This window comes from Bombina bombina, chromosome 5 (genome assembly GCF_027579735.1).
Source record: "Bombina bombina isolate aBomBom1 chromosome 5, aBomBom1.pri, whole genome shotgun sequence".
NCBI classification, from domain to species: domain Eukaryota; kingdom Metazoa; phylum Chordata; class Amphibia; order Anura; family Bombinatoridae; genus Bombina; species Bombina bombina.
Window position 1 is genome coordinate 823591060 of NC_069503.1, and position 15911 is coordinate 823606970.

Genomic DNA, 15911 nt, shown 5'->3' on the forward strand with positions numbered 1-15911 from the left:
AAGTTAATTAAAATAAGTGTTGTTGGCACCCTGAATCATTACTTGGTAATACCACATTGACTAAACTTAAAGCTGTGAGTCTCTTGGCATACTTCTCTATTAGATTTTTTACATCTGGATCCTGCAGGTTTTTTTTAACAATTCTTCTTGGCAAAAATTCTCAAAATCTGCCAAATTTAATTGGGTACTAATACATTGTTCATGTCTTGCCATGGATCATCAATTGGACTAGACTTTAACTAGATCTTTTAACCCCTTAAGGACCGGGCATTTCAGACTAAAACATTCTCAAAAGACCGGAGTATTTTTTCCATCACTCTATTTAAACAGAAATAGAGCCTTGTTTTTTTTTATTTATTAACCTATTAAAACTATATATTTTATTTTTAATAGACAACCCAAAGTATTGATCTAGGCCACCTGTTCTCAGGCCTCCCCAACAGGTCAGTTTTTTTTGGATTACCTTTGATGAGAGCAGATAAAATAATCATGTTTATGAAGAAGATGATTATTTCACCTGTGCTCCAGTTCAGAAATCCACAAAATGTGGTCTGTTAGGGAGGTCTGACGACAGGTTTGAAAACCAGTGATCTAGACCCATTTTAGTATATTTGATGCCACCATTTTACCACCATATGCGATCAAATAAAAAAAAGATAGTTAACGTTTTCACAAACGTTTTCTTACTGAAATTATTTACAAACCACTTGTGCAATCATGGCAAAAATAGTTGTAAAAGCTTCTCTTGGATCCCCTAAGTTCAGAAATAGCAGATAAATGTGGCTTTGCCATTGCTTTTTGGTAATTAGAAGGCTGCTAATTGCAGCTCAACACCACACTTGTATTATTCCCAGCAGTGAAGGGGTGAATTAGGTAGCTTGTAAGGTTAATTTTAGCTTTAGCGTAGAGATTACACTCTCACCTGACATTTCCCACTCCCTGATCTCTACCTGATCCCTCTCAAACAGCTCCCTTCCTTATTATTATTTTCTTCAGTTTAGGATTACCCACTTACCTTCCCACCTCCTTGATCCCTCCCAAAAAGCTCTCTAACCCTCCCCCCTCTAACTAATTTCCCCCATATTAGGTACTGGCAGCTTTCTGCCAGTACCCAGTTTTCTATATTTTTTACCTTCTATTTAATAAAAAACAAACAAACATTTTTTTTCTGTAGTGTAGCTGCCCCCACCTCATTTACCTCACCTCCCCCTCCAAGATTGTTTCCCTACCCTCTATTCCCCCTCCACTCTAGGACCCCCCTCTCCCTCCTTTCCCTCCACCCCCTCCCACACGCTCTTAGCATTTATTTTTTTTCTGCAATCTAGCAGTCCCACCCATTCCCGCCCCTCCCTCCAGCGATGGGCCTCCCACCCACCTCTCTCCTAACCCTCCCACACCACCAACGATCAGCACCACCGCTGCCCAATGCAGAGAAGGACACAGAGTGTCTCTTTCTGCATCGGTAACTCTGCAACTCTATTTCTGCACTGCCCCACTACTGTTAGCGACATTGCGGCAGAGAGAGGCCCATGAAAGTAGCGTCATACAGGTTACGCCACTGATCGCTAAGAGGTTAAAGACATTCTGATTTTTGTTTTAATCCACTACAGAGTAGATTTGGCTTCATTCATTTTGCAACCAGTACAGAGAATATAGAATGAGTGAAAGCAGGAGTATATGTTTGTGTGGTTGGCTAGCTATTGTGTTAGAGCATTCTGTATCATCTTTAGATAGTATCTATTATTTTTTTAATTTCTCAATCTAGCGTATTGCAATACTTCATAATGTCATTAAAGGGACAGTGTTCTGCACTTCCATTTCTAACAGGACTTGAAATGTTCACAATTTCAGAATGGAATTACTGGAAAAGGGGACAAAATAACTAATAAGAATATTGCAGAGGTTTTTTTATAAATATGATTTATCATTTTATGTTACTATCTCAAAGCGTTTCTTGTCCTTTTAAGGCTTTTTTGAGTTTTGGGAGATCCTCACAGAGAATCAAATGTTTAATTCTGGAGTGTCAGGTGTCCCACCAAGATTTCACATTAATTGTCTATACTATAATTAAATATGGTAATCTGGTTGCAGTTATGTTATTTGATGGTGTCTTACCACCATGATAGTTCTGTATTTCAGGGTTTCATTTAGCCATGTCATCCACTCTAGGAGATACCATACATCAATTATAAACTGAGCTGGAACATTTAGGGGCAGAATTATCGAGCTCTGAATGGAGCTTGATGCCCCTGTTTACGCGCAAGCCTTGATTCTCGCCGGAAACAGCAGTTATAAAGCAGCGGTCTAAGGACCGCTGCTCCATAACTTGTCCGTCTGCTCTGAGGTTGTGGACATCAATCCGCCCAAACCTATATGATCAGGCTGATTGACACCCCTTGCTAGTGGCCGATTGGCCACGAATATGCCGGGGGAGGTATTGCACAAGCAGTTCACAAGAACTACTTGTGCAATGATAAATGCCGACAGCGTATGCTCTCTGCGTTTATTGTTGTGCAGCGGACATGATACGCTACATCATATCCTGTCCGCTCGCACTTTGGTAAATTGGCCCTTAAGGCTTTGTTTGAATAGAGTGTACTTTTGTGTCTTCACCATGATAGTACCTTGTTAGCATGCACAATGTAAATAATACAGGAGACAAAATTGGACCTATTCTGACTCAACATGCCAGAGAAGATTATTAATAGTTTTCCTTTTAAATTTATTAGGGTAATATAGAATTTAGATACATCTTTCTTGTTTTATGAACAGGTGGAGGGTGATTGGGAGAATAAATGTGAATTGTATAGTGAATATTTTCACCTTTGTTTACAAAATTATTAAAGCAATGGAAACTAATATGGGAATGGTGTGAAGAAGGCCCAGCTCATTTGCTTCCAAAGGTCAGCTGTATCCATTGTACAGGATTTAGGGCTAGATTACGAGCACTATTTATCGCTCTCGCTCACACGTTAACTCTGCTAGAAGTAAGCTTTTTGCATGCGCTTGGCAGCGCTCACATTACAAGTTGAAAGTAAAACGTTTTTGCACAAGCACTAACCCGACACATGCAGAAAGCAAAACTTAAAATTTCCAGACCACATTAACGAATCTTCCCCCATAGGCTTCTACTTAGTGCAAAAAGTGGGTAGAAACTAACACCCTTACTCGTGCCCAAACCAGATTGTGTTTTCTCAAGTGTGCTAATCAAACATGGATTAGGAATATTTCACATTCCAATGTTCTTCACAAAGCAGAATGTGTTCTATTTATTCTTAAATACATATATCTATATACATTTGATGTTTTTATGATTAAATAATTTTATTTAAAAATACTTAGAACATATTTCCCTATGTGAAGAACATTGACATGTAAAATATTTACAGTACAAACATAGTTTAATACTTTATTAAATATGAATATTGCATGAATATGCTTTTACATGTTTTCAGCTACGTGACTGCAATGGGCTCTGAAAAACTGATATACACATATAAATACATATGTACACACATACATACATATTTATACATACATACTTAGACATGTATATGTATGTATCTCTAAGTTAAAGCTTTTTGCAGTCCTTTTCTTTTCTTCTGAGACGTCCATATCTTTGAGTCCTTATAACGTTTATGCAATTTTTATAAATAATCTTTATTAGATAGTGTTGTTATGAGTGTAACTGTAGTTTTTAAATGTAATTTTGATGTGTTTTGTGCAACTTTTTAGTGGAACATAACAGTTAACCAAAGCTGTGAGGTTGCGCTATCCTGTCGCGTGTTAAATCACATTGTATTCAAGCAAACGCGTTTACTTTAATTGCAATACGCGCACGCGCAAAGAGCCTTTTTCTCCTACATTGGTGTATCCGGTCCACGGCTTCATCCTTACTTGTGGGATATTCTCAATCCCTACAGGAAGTGGCAAAGAGAGCACACAGCAAAGCTGCCCATATAGCTCCCCTCAGGCTCCGCCCCCCCAGTCATTCTCTTTGCCGCTCTAACTAGTAGCATCTCCCCGGGGGTGGTAAAGAGTATGTGGTGTTAGTTGTTGTTTTTTATTTCTTCTATCAAGAGTTTGTTATTTTAAAATAGTGCCGGTTTGTACTATTTACTCTGCAGCAGAAAGTGAAGAAGATTTCTGCTAAGAGGACTATGATTTTAGCACCAGTAACTAAAATCCATTGCTGTTCCCACGCAGGACTGTTGAAACCAGATAACATCAGTTGGGGGGAACAGTTTGCAGGCTTAACTGCTTCAGGTATGATCAGTCATTTTTCTAACAAGACCCAGTAATGCTAGAAGACTGTCAGAAATTCCCTCTGGGAAAGGTAAGCCATTGTTATTAGATTCAGCAATAAAAGGATGTCATATTTTAAGGGCTTATGCTGGTTGACACTATTGTGGGCTAATCGATTGCTTTTTAGCAAGTTTTCAACTTAAATAGGTGTTTTTTTATCAACTTAAAACACTTTTGGGGATTAATTTGCGCCTGGCACTTAGTTGGACACCTAATCTAGTCAGAAAGGCCCCTCCACTCTGGTATGCAGAGGAAGGAAGCCTCATTTTCGCGCCTCAATTGCACACTTGTTTTGACTAGCCAGTTCATGCAGCTTCACGTGGGGAGTCCGGAGGCATCACAAAGGGCTTCAGGGAGGCTTATATTCTTACCAAAATAACCCTAAGTAAGGTAAAAGCCACAGGGCAAGCTGTGGCAGAGTACTGTAGTGTGTTAACCAGTTAACTGCTGTTATTAGCTCCGGTTTGGGCATTAAGGGGTTAATTGGTCTGAAAATTTGTGTGCATTTCATAAAAATCGGATGTGTTTTTGATGGTTTTTTGATGTTTCAGTAATATAGTGTGCACTTTTATTATTTAAAGAGACAGTAACGTTTTTGTCAAAAATAAATTTTATTGCATTGAAGTTACTTTTAAGTCTGTTAAACATGTCTGAATCTTCAGATAGCCTATGTTCTGTATGTTCAAAGGCCAAGGTGGTTCCCCCATTAAATTTATGTGTGAAATGTGCTATAGCGTCCAAACAGCTTAAGGACCGTACAATTACACTTAAAGATATAGCCCAAGATGATTCTTTAGCTGAAGGGTGTGAAGATAGCTCGCTATCCTCCCCTTCTGTGTCAACACCAGCTATGCCCGCGCAAGCGATGCCCAGTACATCTAACGCACCAATTGCGATTACTATGCAACAGTTAGCGGCAGTAATGGATAATTCTCTCTCAGCATTTTTATCCAAACTGCCTGCTTTTCCTAGGAAGCGTGATTGCTCAGTTTTAAACACAGAGGATGAGCAAGCAGACGCAGAGGATAAGTTATCTGTAGTTCCCTCACACCAATCTGACTTAGCGGTGAGGGAAGGCCTGTCTGAGGGAGAAATTTCTGACACAGGAAAGGTTTCTCAGCAGGCAGAGCCTGATACTATAGCATTTAAATTTAAGCTAGAACACCTCCGCGCCCTACTTAAGGAGGTCCTAGCTACACTTGATGATTGTGATCCTTTGGTGATCCCAGAAAAATTATGTAAAATGGACAAATTCTTAGAGGTCCCAGTACACACTGATGCGTTTCCAATACCCAAGAGGGTGGCGGATATCGTTAATAAGGAGTGGGAGAAGCCAGGAGTACCTTTTGTTCCCCCTCCTATATTTAAGAAAATGTTCCCAATTGTTGATCCCAAAAGGGACGCGTGGCAGACGGTCCCTAAGGTAGAGGGGGCAGTTTCAATGCTAGCTAAGCGCACGACTATACCAATAGAAGACAGTTGCGCTTTCAAAGATCCTATGGATAAAAAATTAGAAGGTTTACTTAAGAAAATCTTTGTTCAACAGGGTTTTCTTCTTCAACCAATTTCTTGCATTATTCCTGTAACCACTGCAGCAGCTTTTTGGTTTGAGGAACTAGAAAACTCGCTCCAAAAGGAGACTTCTTATGATGAAGTCATGGACAGAATTCACGCCCTGAAGTTGGCTAATTCTTTCATTACAGACGCCGCTTTCCAGTTAGCTAAATTAGCGGCGAAAAATTCTGGTTTTGCAATTGTGGCGCGCAGAGCGCTTTGGTTAAAGTCTTGGTCGGCGGATGTGTCGTCCAAAACAAAATTACTTAATATTCCTTTCAAGGGTAAGACCCTATTTGGGCCAGAGTTGAAGGAAATTATTTCAGATATCACTGGGGGAAAGGGCCATGCCCTTCCACAGGATAGACCTTTCAAGACTAAAAATAAGTCTAATTTTCGTTCCTTTCGCAATTTCAGGAACGGACCGACTTCCACCTCTACAGCCACTAGGCAAGAGGGTAACGCATCCCAGCCCAAACCAGCATGGAAGCCTTTGCAAGGCTGGAAAAAGGGCAAACAGGCCAAGAAGCCTGCTGCTGCTACTAAGACAGCATGAAGGGGTAGCCCCCGATCCGGGACCGGATCTAGTAGGGGGCAGACTTTCTCTCTTTGCTCAGGCTTGGGCAAGAGATGTTCCGGACCCCTGGGCACTAGAAATTGTTTCTCAGGGGTATCTTCTAGAGTTCAAGGACCTTCCTCCAATGGGAAGGTTCCACATGTCTCGCTTATCTTTAGACCAGATAAAGAGACAGGCATTCTTACGTTGCGTAGAAGACCTATTAAAGATGGGAGTGATACACCCAGTTCCAACAGCGGAACAAGGACTGGGTTTTTACTCAAACCTGTTTGTAGTTCCCAAAAAAGAAGGAACTTTCAGGCCAATTCTGGACTTAAAAATTCTAAACAAATTCCTCAGAGTTCCATCATTCAAAATGGAAACCATTCGGACAATTTTACCAACGATCCAGAAGGGTCAATACCTTAAAGGATGCGTACCTGCATATTCCTATCCACAAAGATCACCATCAGTTCCTGAGGTTCGCCTTTCTGGACAAACATTACCAGTTTGTGGCTCTTCCGTTCGGATTAGCCACTGCTCCCAGAATTTTCACAAAGGTGCTAGGGTCCCTTCTAGCGGTGCTAAGGCCGAGGGGCATTGCAGTAGCACCTTACCTAGACGACATTCTAATACAAGCATCGTCCCTTCCCAAAGCAAGGGCTCATACAGACATTGTTCTAGCCTTTCTCAGATCTCACGGATGGAAGGTGAACATAGAAAAAAGTTCCCTGTCCCCGTCCACAAGGGTTCCCTTTCTGGGAACAATAATAGACTCCGTAGAAATGAAGATCTTTCTGACAGAGGTCAGGAAGTTAAAGCTTCTGAACGCTTGTCGAGTTCTTCAATCCATTCCTCAGCCCTCCATAGCTCAGTGCATGGAGGTAATAGGACTAATGGTTGTGGCAATGGACGTGGTTCCTTTTGCTCGAATTCATTTAAGACCATTGCAACCGTGCATGCTCAAACAGTGGAATGGGGATTATGCAGACTTGTCTCCCCAGATTCAAATGGACCAGAAAACCAGAGACTCACTCCTCTGGTGACTGTCTCTAGATCACCTGTCTCAGGGAATGAGTTTCCGCAGACCGGAGTGGATCATTGTCACGACCGACGCCAGTCTTTTTGGCTGGGGCGCGGTCTGGGAGTCCCTGAAGGCTCAGGGTCTATGGTCTCGGGAAGAATCTCTTCTCCCGATAAACATTTTGGAATTGAGAGCGATATTCAATGCGCTCCAGGCATGGCCTCAACTAGCGGAGGCCAGATTAATCAGATTTCAGTCGGACAACATGATGACTGTAGCGTACATCAATCATCAGGGGGGAACGAAGAGTTCCCTGGCGATGAGAGAGGTATCCAAGATAATCAAATGGGCAGAGGATCGCTCCTGCCATCTATCAGCAATTCACATCCCAGGAGTGGACAACTCAACTATGGGGCATTCCGGATCTGATGGCGTCACGTCAGAACTCAAAAGTTCCATGTTACGGGTCCAGGTCCAGGGATCCCAAGGCGATACTGGTAGATGCCTTAGCAGCGCCTTGGTCGTTCAATCTAGCGTATGTCTTTCCACCGTTTCCTCTTCTCCCACGGCTAGTAGCCAGGATCAAACAGGAGAAGGCTTCGGTAATTCTGATAGCTCCTGCGTGGCCACGCAGGACCTGGTATGCAGACCTGGTGAATATGTCATCGGTTCCACCATGGAAGCTACCTTTGAGGCAGGACCTTCTAATTCAAGGTCCATTCGTACATCCAAACCTTGTCTCTCTGCAACTGACTGCTTGGAGATTGAACGCTTGATTCTAGCTAAGCGTGGGTTTTCGGATTCAGTTATAGATACCCTGATTCAGGCTAGAAAGCCTGTCACTAGGAAAATTTACCATAAGATATGGCGGAAATATCTTTGTTGGTGCGAATCCAAGGGTTACTCATGGAGTAAGATTAGGATTCCAAGGATTTTAGCTTTTCTCCAAGAAGGATTGGAGAAAGGTTTGTCAGCTAGTTCCTTAAAAGGACAGATATCAGCTCTGTCTGTTTTGTTACACAAACGTCTGGCAGCAATGCCATATGTTCAGGAGTTTGTGCAGGCTTTAGTCAGAATTAAGCCTGTCTACAGACCTGTGGCTCCTCCATGGAGTCTAAATCTAGTTCTTTCAGTTGTTCAGGGGGTTCCGTTTGAACCTCTACATTCCATAGATATTAAGTTACTATTTTGGAAAGTTTTGTTTTTGGTTGCTATCTCTTCCGCTAGAAGAGTTTCTGATTTGTTTGCTTTGCAGTGTAATTCACCCTATCTGGTGTTTCATACAGATAAGGTCGTTTTACGTACCAAACCTGGTTTTCTTCCAAAAGTGGTTTCCAATAAGAATATTAACCAGGAAATAGTTGTTCCTTCTCTGTGTCCTAACCCAGCTTCTAACAAGGAACGTCTGTTACACAATCTCGATGTGGTTCGTGCTTTGAAGTTTTACCTAAAAGCAACTAAAGATTTCAGACAAACATCGTCCTTGTTTGTTGTCTATTCTGGTAAGAGGAGAGGTCAAAAGGCGACTGCGACCTCTCTGTCTTTCTGGCTGAAAAGCATCATCCGGTTGGCTTATGAGACTGCTGGAAGGCAGCTTCCTGAACGAATTACAGCTCACTCTACTAGAGCTGTGGCTTCCACTTGGGCTTTCAAGAATGAGGCTTCTGTTGAACAGATCTGTAAGGCAGCGACTTGGTCTTCACTGCATACATTTGCCAAATTTTACAAATTCGATACTTTTACTTCTTCGGAGGCTATTTTTGGGAGAAAGGTTTTGCAAGCAGTGATGCCTTCCGTTTAGGTTACCTGACTTGTTCCCTCCCTTCATCCGTGTCCTAAAGCTTTGGTATTGGTTCCCACAAGTAAGGATGAAGCCGTGGACCGGATACACCAATGTAGGAGAAAACAGAATTTATGTTTACCTGATAAATTTCTTTCTCCTATGGTGTATCCGGTCCACGGCCCACCCTGGCATTTTAGTCAGGTTTAAATTTATTTTTTATAAACTACAGTCACCACTGCACCCTATGGTTCTCCTTTTTCTCCTAACCGTCGGTCGAATGACTGGGGGGCGGAGCCTGAGGGGAGCTATATGGACAGCTTTGCTGTGTGCTCTCTTTGCCACTTCCTGTAGGGATTGAGAATATCCCACAAGTAAGGATGAAGCCGTGGACCGGATACACCGTAGGAGAAAGAAATTTATCAGGTAAACATAAATTCTGTTTTTTTACTAAGAACTTTTAGATCTTTCTAGAAAATCATTCTGGAATAGCAGAATGCAAATGATTTATGTAATATGGCAGCAGTAGAAGCTTTCCTTCCTCTAGTCTCTGGTTATTTGTTTATATTGTTTATGCTATACTTTGGCATTGGGTGCTTGTCACTAATTTTTTCGAATCAGAAAAATTCTGGTTTTGCAATTGTGGCGCGCAGAGCGCTTTGGTTAAAGTCTTGGTCGGCGGATGTGTCGTCCAAAACAAAATTACTTAATATTCCTTTCAAGGGTAAGACCCTATTTGGGCCAGAGTTGAAGGAAATTATTTCAGATATCACTGGGGGAAAGGGCCATGCCCTTCCACAGGATAGACCTTTCAAGACTAAAAATAAGTCTAATTTTCGTTCCTTTCGCAATTTCAGGAACGGACCGACTTCCACCTCTACAGCCACTAGGCAAGAGGGTAACGCATCCCAGCCCAAACCAGCATGGAAGCCTTTGCAAGGCTGGAAAAAGGGCAAACAGGCCAAGAAGCCTGCTGCTGCTACCAAGACAGCATGAAGGGGTAGCCCCCGATCCGGGACCGGATCTAGTAGGGGGCAGACTTTCTCTCTTTGCTCAGGCTTGGGCAAGAGATGTTCCGGACCCCTGGGCACTAGAAATTGTTTCTCAGGGGTATCTTCTAGAGTTCAAGGACCTTCCTCCAATGGGAAGGTTCCACATGTCTCGCTTATCTTTAGACCAGATAAAGAGACAGGCATTCTTACGTTGCGTAGAAGACCTATTAAAGATGGGAGTGATACACCCAGTTCCAACAGCGGAACAAGGACTGGGTTTTTACTCAAACCTGTTTGTAGTTCCCAAAAAAGAAGGAACTTTCAGGCCAATTCTGGACTTAAAAATTCTAAACAAATTCCTCAGAGTTCCATCATTCAAAATGGAAACCATTCGGACAATTTTACCAACGATCCAGAAGGGTCAATACCTTAAAGGATGCGTACCTGCATATTCCTATCCACAAAGATCACCATCAGTTCCTGAGGTTCGCCTTTCTGGACAAACATTACCAGTTTGTGGCTCTTCCGTTCGGATTAGCCACTGCTCCCAGAATTTTCACAAAGGTGCTAGGGTCCCTTCTAGCGGTGCTAAGGCCGAGGGGCATTGCAGTAGCACCTTACCTAGACGACATTCTAATACAAGCATCGTCCCTTCCCAAAGCAAGGGCTCATACAGACATTGTTCTAGCCTTTCTCAGATCTCACGGATGGAAGGTGAACATAGAAAAAAGTTCCCTGTCCCCGTCCACAAGGGTTCCCTTTCTGGGAACAATAATAGACTCCGTAGAAATGAAGATCTTTCTGACAGAGGTCAGGAAGTTAAAGCTTCTGAACGCTTGTCGAGTTCTTCAATCCATTCCTCAGCCCTCCATAGCTCAGTGCATGGAGGTAATAGGACTAATGGTTGTGGCAATGGACGTGGTTCCTTTTGCTCGAATTCATTTAAGACCATTGCAACCGTGCATGCTCAAACAGTGGAATGGGGATTATGCAGACTTGTCTCCCCAGATTCAAATGGACCAGAAAACCAGAGACTCACTCCTCTGGTGACTGTCTCTAGATCACCTGTCTCAGGGAATGAGTTTCCGCAGACCGGAGTGGATCATTGTCACGACCGACGCCAGTCTTTTTGGCTGGGGCGCGGTCTGGGAGTCCCTGAAGGCTCAGGGTCTATGGTCTCGGGAAGAATCTCTTCTCCCGATAAACATTTTGGAATTGAGAGCGATATTCAATGCGCTCCAGGCATGGCCTCAACTAGCGGAGGCCAGATTAATCAGATTTCAGTCGGACAACATGATGACTGTAGCGTACATCAATCATCAGGGGGGAACGAAGAGTTCCCTGGCGATGAGAGAGGTATCCAAGATAATCAAATGGGCAGAGGATCGCTCCTGCCATCTATCAGCAATTCACATCCCAGGAGTGGACAACTCAACTATGGGGCATTCCGGATCTGATGGCGTCACGTCAGAACTCAAAAGTTCCATGTTACGGGTCCAGGTCCAGGGATCCCAAGGCGATACTGGTAGATGCCTTAGCAGCGCCTTGGTCGTTCAATCTAGCGTATGTCTTTCCACCGTTTCCTCTTCTCCCACGGCTAGTAGCCAGGATCAAACAGGAGAAGGCTTCGGTAATTCTGATAGCTCCTGCGTGGCCACGCAGGACCTGGTATGCAGACCTGGTGAATATGTCATCGGTTCCACCATGGAAGCTACCTTTGAGGCAGGACCTTCTAATTCAAGGTCCATTCGTTCATCCAAACCTTGTCTCTCTGCAACTGACTGCTTGGAGATTGAACGCTTGATTCTAGCTAAGCGTGGGTTTTCGGATTCAGTTATAGATACCCTGATTCAGGCTAGAAAGCCTGTCACTAGGAAAATTTACCATAAGATATGGCGGAAATATCTTTGTTGGTGCGAATCCAAGGGTTACTCATGGAGTAAGATTAGGATTCCAAGGATTTTAGCTTTTCTCCAAGAAGGATTGGAGAAAGGTTTGTCAGCTAGTTCCTTAAAAGGACAGATATCAGCTCTGTCTGTTTTGTTACACAAACGTCTGGCAGCAATGCCATATGTTCAGGAGTTTGTGCAGGCTTTAGTCAGAATTAAGCCTGTCTACAGACCTGTGGCTCCTCCATGGAGTCTAAATCTAGTTCTTTCAGTTGTTCAGGGGGTTCCGTTTGAACCTCTACATTCCATAGATATTAAGTTACTATTTTGGAAAGTTTTGTTTTTGGTTGCTATCTCTTCCGCTAGAAGAGTTTCTGATTTGTTTGCTTTGCAGTGTAATTCACCCTATCTGGTGTTTCATACAGATAAGGTCGTTTTACGTACCAAACCTGGTTTTCTTCCAAAAGTGGTTTCCAATAAGAATATTAACCAGGAAATAGTTGTTCCTTCTCTGTGTCCTAACCCAGCTTCTAACAAGGAACGTCTGTTACACAATCTCGATGTGGTTCGTGCTTTGAAGTTTTACCTAAAAGCAACTAAAGATTTCAGACAAACATCGTCCTTGTTTGTTGTCTATTCTGGTAAGAGGAGAGGTCAAAAGGCGACTGCGACCTCTCTGTCTTTCTGGCTGAAAAGCATCATCCGGTTGGCTTATGAGACTGCTGGAAGGAAGCTTCCTGAACGAATTACAGCTCACTCTACTAGAGCTGTGGCTTCCACTTGGGCTTTCAAGAATGAGGCTTCTGTTGAACAGATCTGTAAGGCAGCGACTTGGTCTTCACTGCATACATTTGCCAAATTTTACAAATTCGATACTTTTACTTCTTCGGAGGCTATTTTTGGGAGAAAGGTTTTGCAAGCAGTGATGCCTTCCGTTTAGGTTACCTGACTTGTTCCCTCCCTTCATCCGTGTCCTAAAGCTTTGGTATTGGTTCCCACAAGTAAGGATGAAGCCGTGGACCGGATACACCAATGTAGGAGAAAACAGAATTTATGTTTACCTGATAAATTTCTTTCTCCTATGGTGTATCCGGTCCACGGCCCACCCTGGCATTTTAGTCAGGTTTAAATTTATTTTTTATAAACTACAGTCACCACTGCACCCTATGGTTCTCCTTTTTCTCCTAACCGTCGGTCGAATGACTGGGGGGCGGAGCCTGAGGGGAGCTATATGGACAGCTTTGCTGTGTGCTCTCTTTGCCACTTCCTGTAGGGATTGAGAATATCCCACAAGTAAGGATGAAGCCGTGGACCGGATACACCGTAGGAGAAAGAAATTTATCAGGTAAACATAAATTCTGTTTTTTTACTAAGAACTTTTAGATCTTTCTAGAAAATCATTCTGGAATAGCAGAATGCAAATGATTTATGTAATATGGCAGCAGTAGAAGCTTTCCTTCCTCTAGTCTCTGGTTATTTGTTTATATTGTTTATGCTATACTTTGGCATTGGGTGCTTGTCACTAATTTTTTCGAATCAGAAGGACTTGAGAAGGTGTGATCTGCAGGTGGTTGTTGGGTGCATGAGTTTAGGACGTCTGTTCTACTATCAATAACCTAAGTGCGATTATTACTCTAATCACATTATCTGACTTTTGTCTTACTTTAAGGGGATACTAAACCCAATTTTTTTCTTTCATGATTCAGATAGAACATGAGTTTTTAAGCACCTTTCTAATTTACTCCTATTATCAATTTTTCTTTGTTCGCATGCTATCAATATTTGAAAAAGCAGTACTGTAAGCTTTAGAGCCGGACCATTTTTTGTTCAGCACCTGGGTAGCACTTGCTGATTTGTGGCTAAATGTAGCAAACCAATCAGCAAACTCTACAAAGGTGCTGAACTAAAAATGGGCCGGCTCCTAACCTTTTATTACTGCTTTTTCAAAACAAGATAACATGAGAACAAAGAAAAATTGATAATAGGAGTAAATTAGAAAGTTGCTTAAAATTGCATGCTCTATCTGAATCATGAAAGAAAACATGTGGGGTTAGTATCCCTTTAAGAAGCTAATAATTTAAAAAAAAAAATGTATGTATGCAATTTATCTAAAACATATGTATAATTTAAAGTCTAATTAAATATAAATTAGATTTTTTAATTCACTAATGTTATAGTTATCACACATGTATAATTCTCCCAAGAATCCTTCCAAGAAAATACAGAACCTACTGATGTTGAATTTGCTTTTAAATGCAGTTTTTCTATTAATCCATGAAGGTAATCTAACTTCAGACTTAATGAAATTGATGAAAAAACCCTTTACTGATAAGGTGTTACACTTGACATTTGTATTACTTTATTTAAATCCTATTAGTTTTCAGAACATATACAAAGATTATTCAAATATTAGTAATATGTTCAATATTTGGACAGTTTTCATAGTAGTTCTGACAGATTCTATGATCAACTTCATCATAAATGCCTAGCTCCACATGAATCGTGCTACCATTTTCAATGTCACTGGAAAAAATGCATTAGATACAATTCAGTGAGTTACATTCATTAAAAGTGTAATATTTGCTTGTTGTAAGTAAAATAGCACATTTTACTAGGGAATTCTGTTTAGCATATTCAGGGCTATATGACAAGTGGAGTGCTAATTTATCGCACATTAGCGTGCACTGGTATTACTCAGTGGATTACAAATATCACTTTCACAAAAGCAATATTTAGAGTTCCACTTGTAATTTGGCCCTCAATAAATTTTGCAAATTCACTGTACAATCTACAAAACAGAAAAGAGACAGATGCGCCACATGGCCCAATATTGTTTGTTCAACACAATGAATATGGTCTAGTCGTGCCAATGCAAACTCACAATTTAGGGAGCACTTCAATTAGTGCAATAGAAGCAGTCTGGGATCAATCACAGTCACCCAGCAGACCGACCTCTTGGATAGATAAGAATAATCTGTAGTGGGAATATAAAGAGACACAGAGGTGCCTATATGGCCTAGCACAGTTTGGACCCAAGATATATTACTGTGTTTAGGTAATATACTCACAATTGGTAAAGCATCTTCAGTGATGCTAGTCAGGCAGGATGGGATCAATACAGTCACCCAACAGACTATGACAGGGTTCCCACAGGAGGCAATCAGCAGAGGTCCAAAAAAGAGGCCAACAATTGGTCCAAATAATGCACAAGAGCAAGTGTTTTATAAAAAAGTAATACGTTTACTATTAAAAACAAGTAAAAACAAGCGACGCGTTTCTCAGCACACAGGCTGTTTCATCAGGCTTACAACATATAACTAAAACACGTGCTATTTATAACCAACATATGTATCAACTTTAATTGGACACACCTGTTAGGGGGGTGGCATAAGGCAACTCCCTTTGAGAGCACCCTATCAGCATTTACTATAGTGGATGACATATGTAAATCACCTTATAGATCATAACATTGTAATAAAATGATGTTTACCAACAATACAAGTGTATTTATTTATTTATTTATTTATTTCCCCATCTTTGTATTCTCATATGTATTTCTCCATCTAAAGGATTAATGATCCTGTTAGGCACCACTGACCGGTAAAGTAATATGCGTAATATAATTATACAAACTCTCTCTATTGATGGTTAAAGATTGGAATGATAATATATATCTGCAGCCTTAAAGATACGTTGACTTACTTGAAGTTAGTATTATTATATCATGTGTCGATGGAGAGTAAACCTTCATGTTTGTATTTCCTACGGCGTTCTCTAATTGTCACTGCGCATGCGTGTGATGTCATCTGTC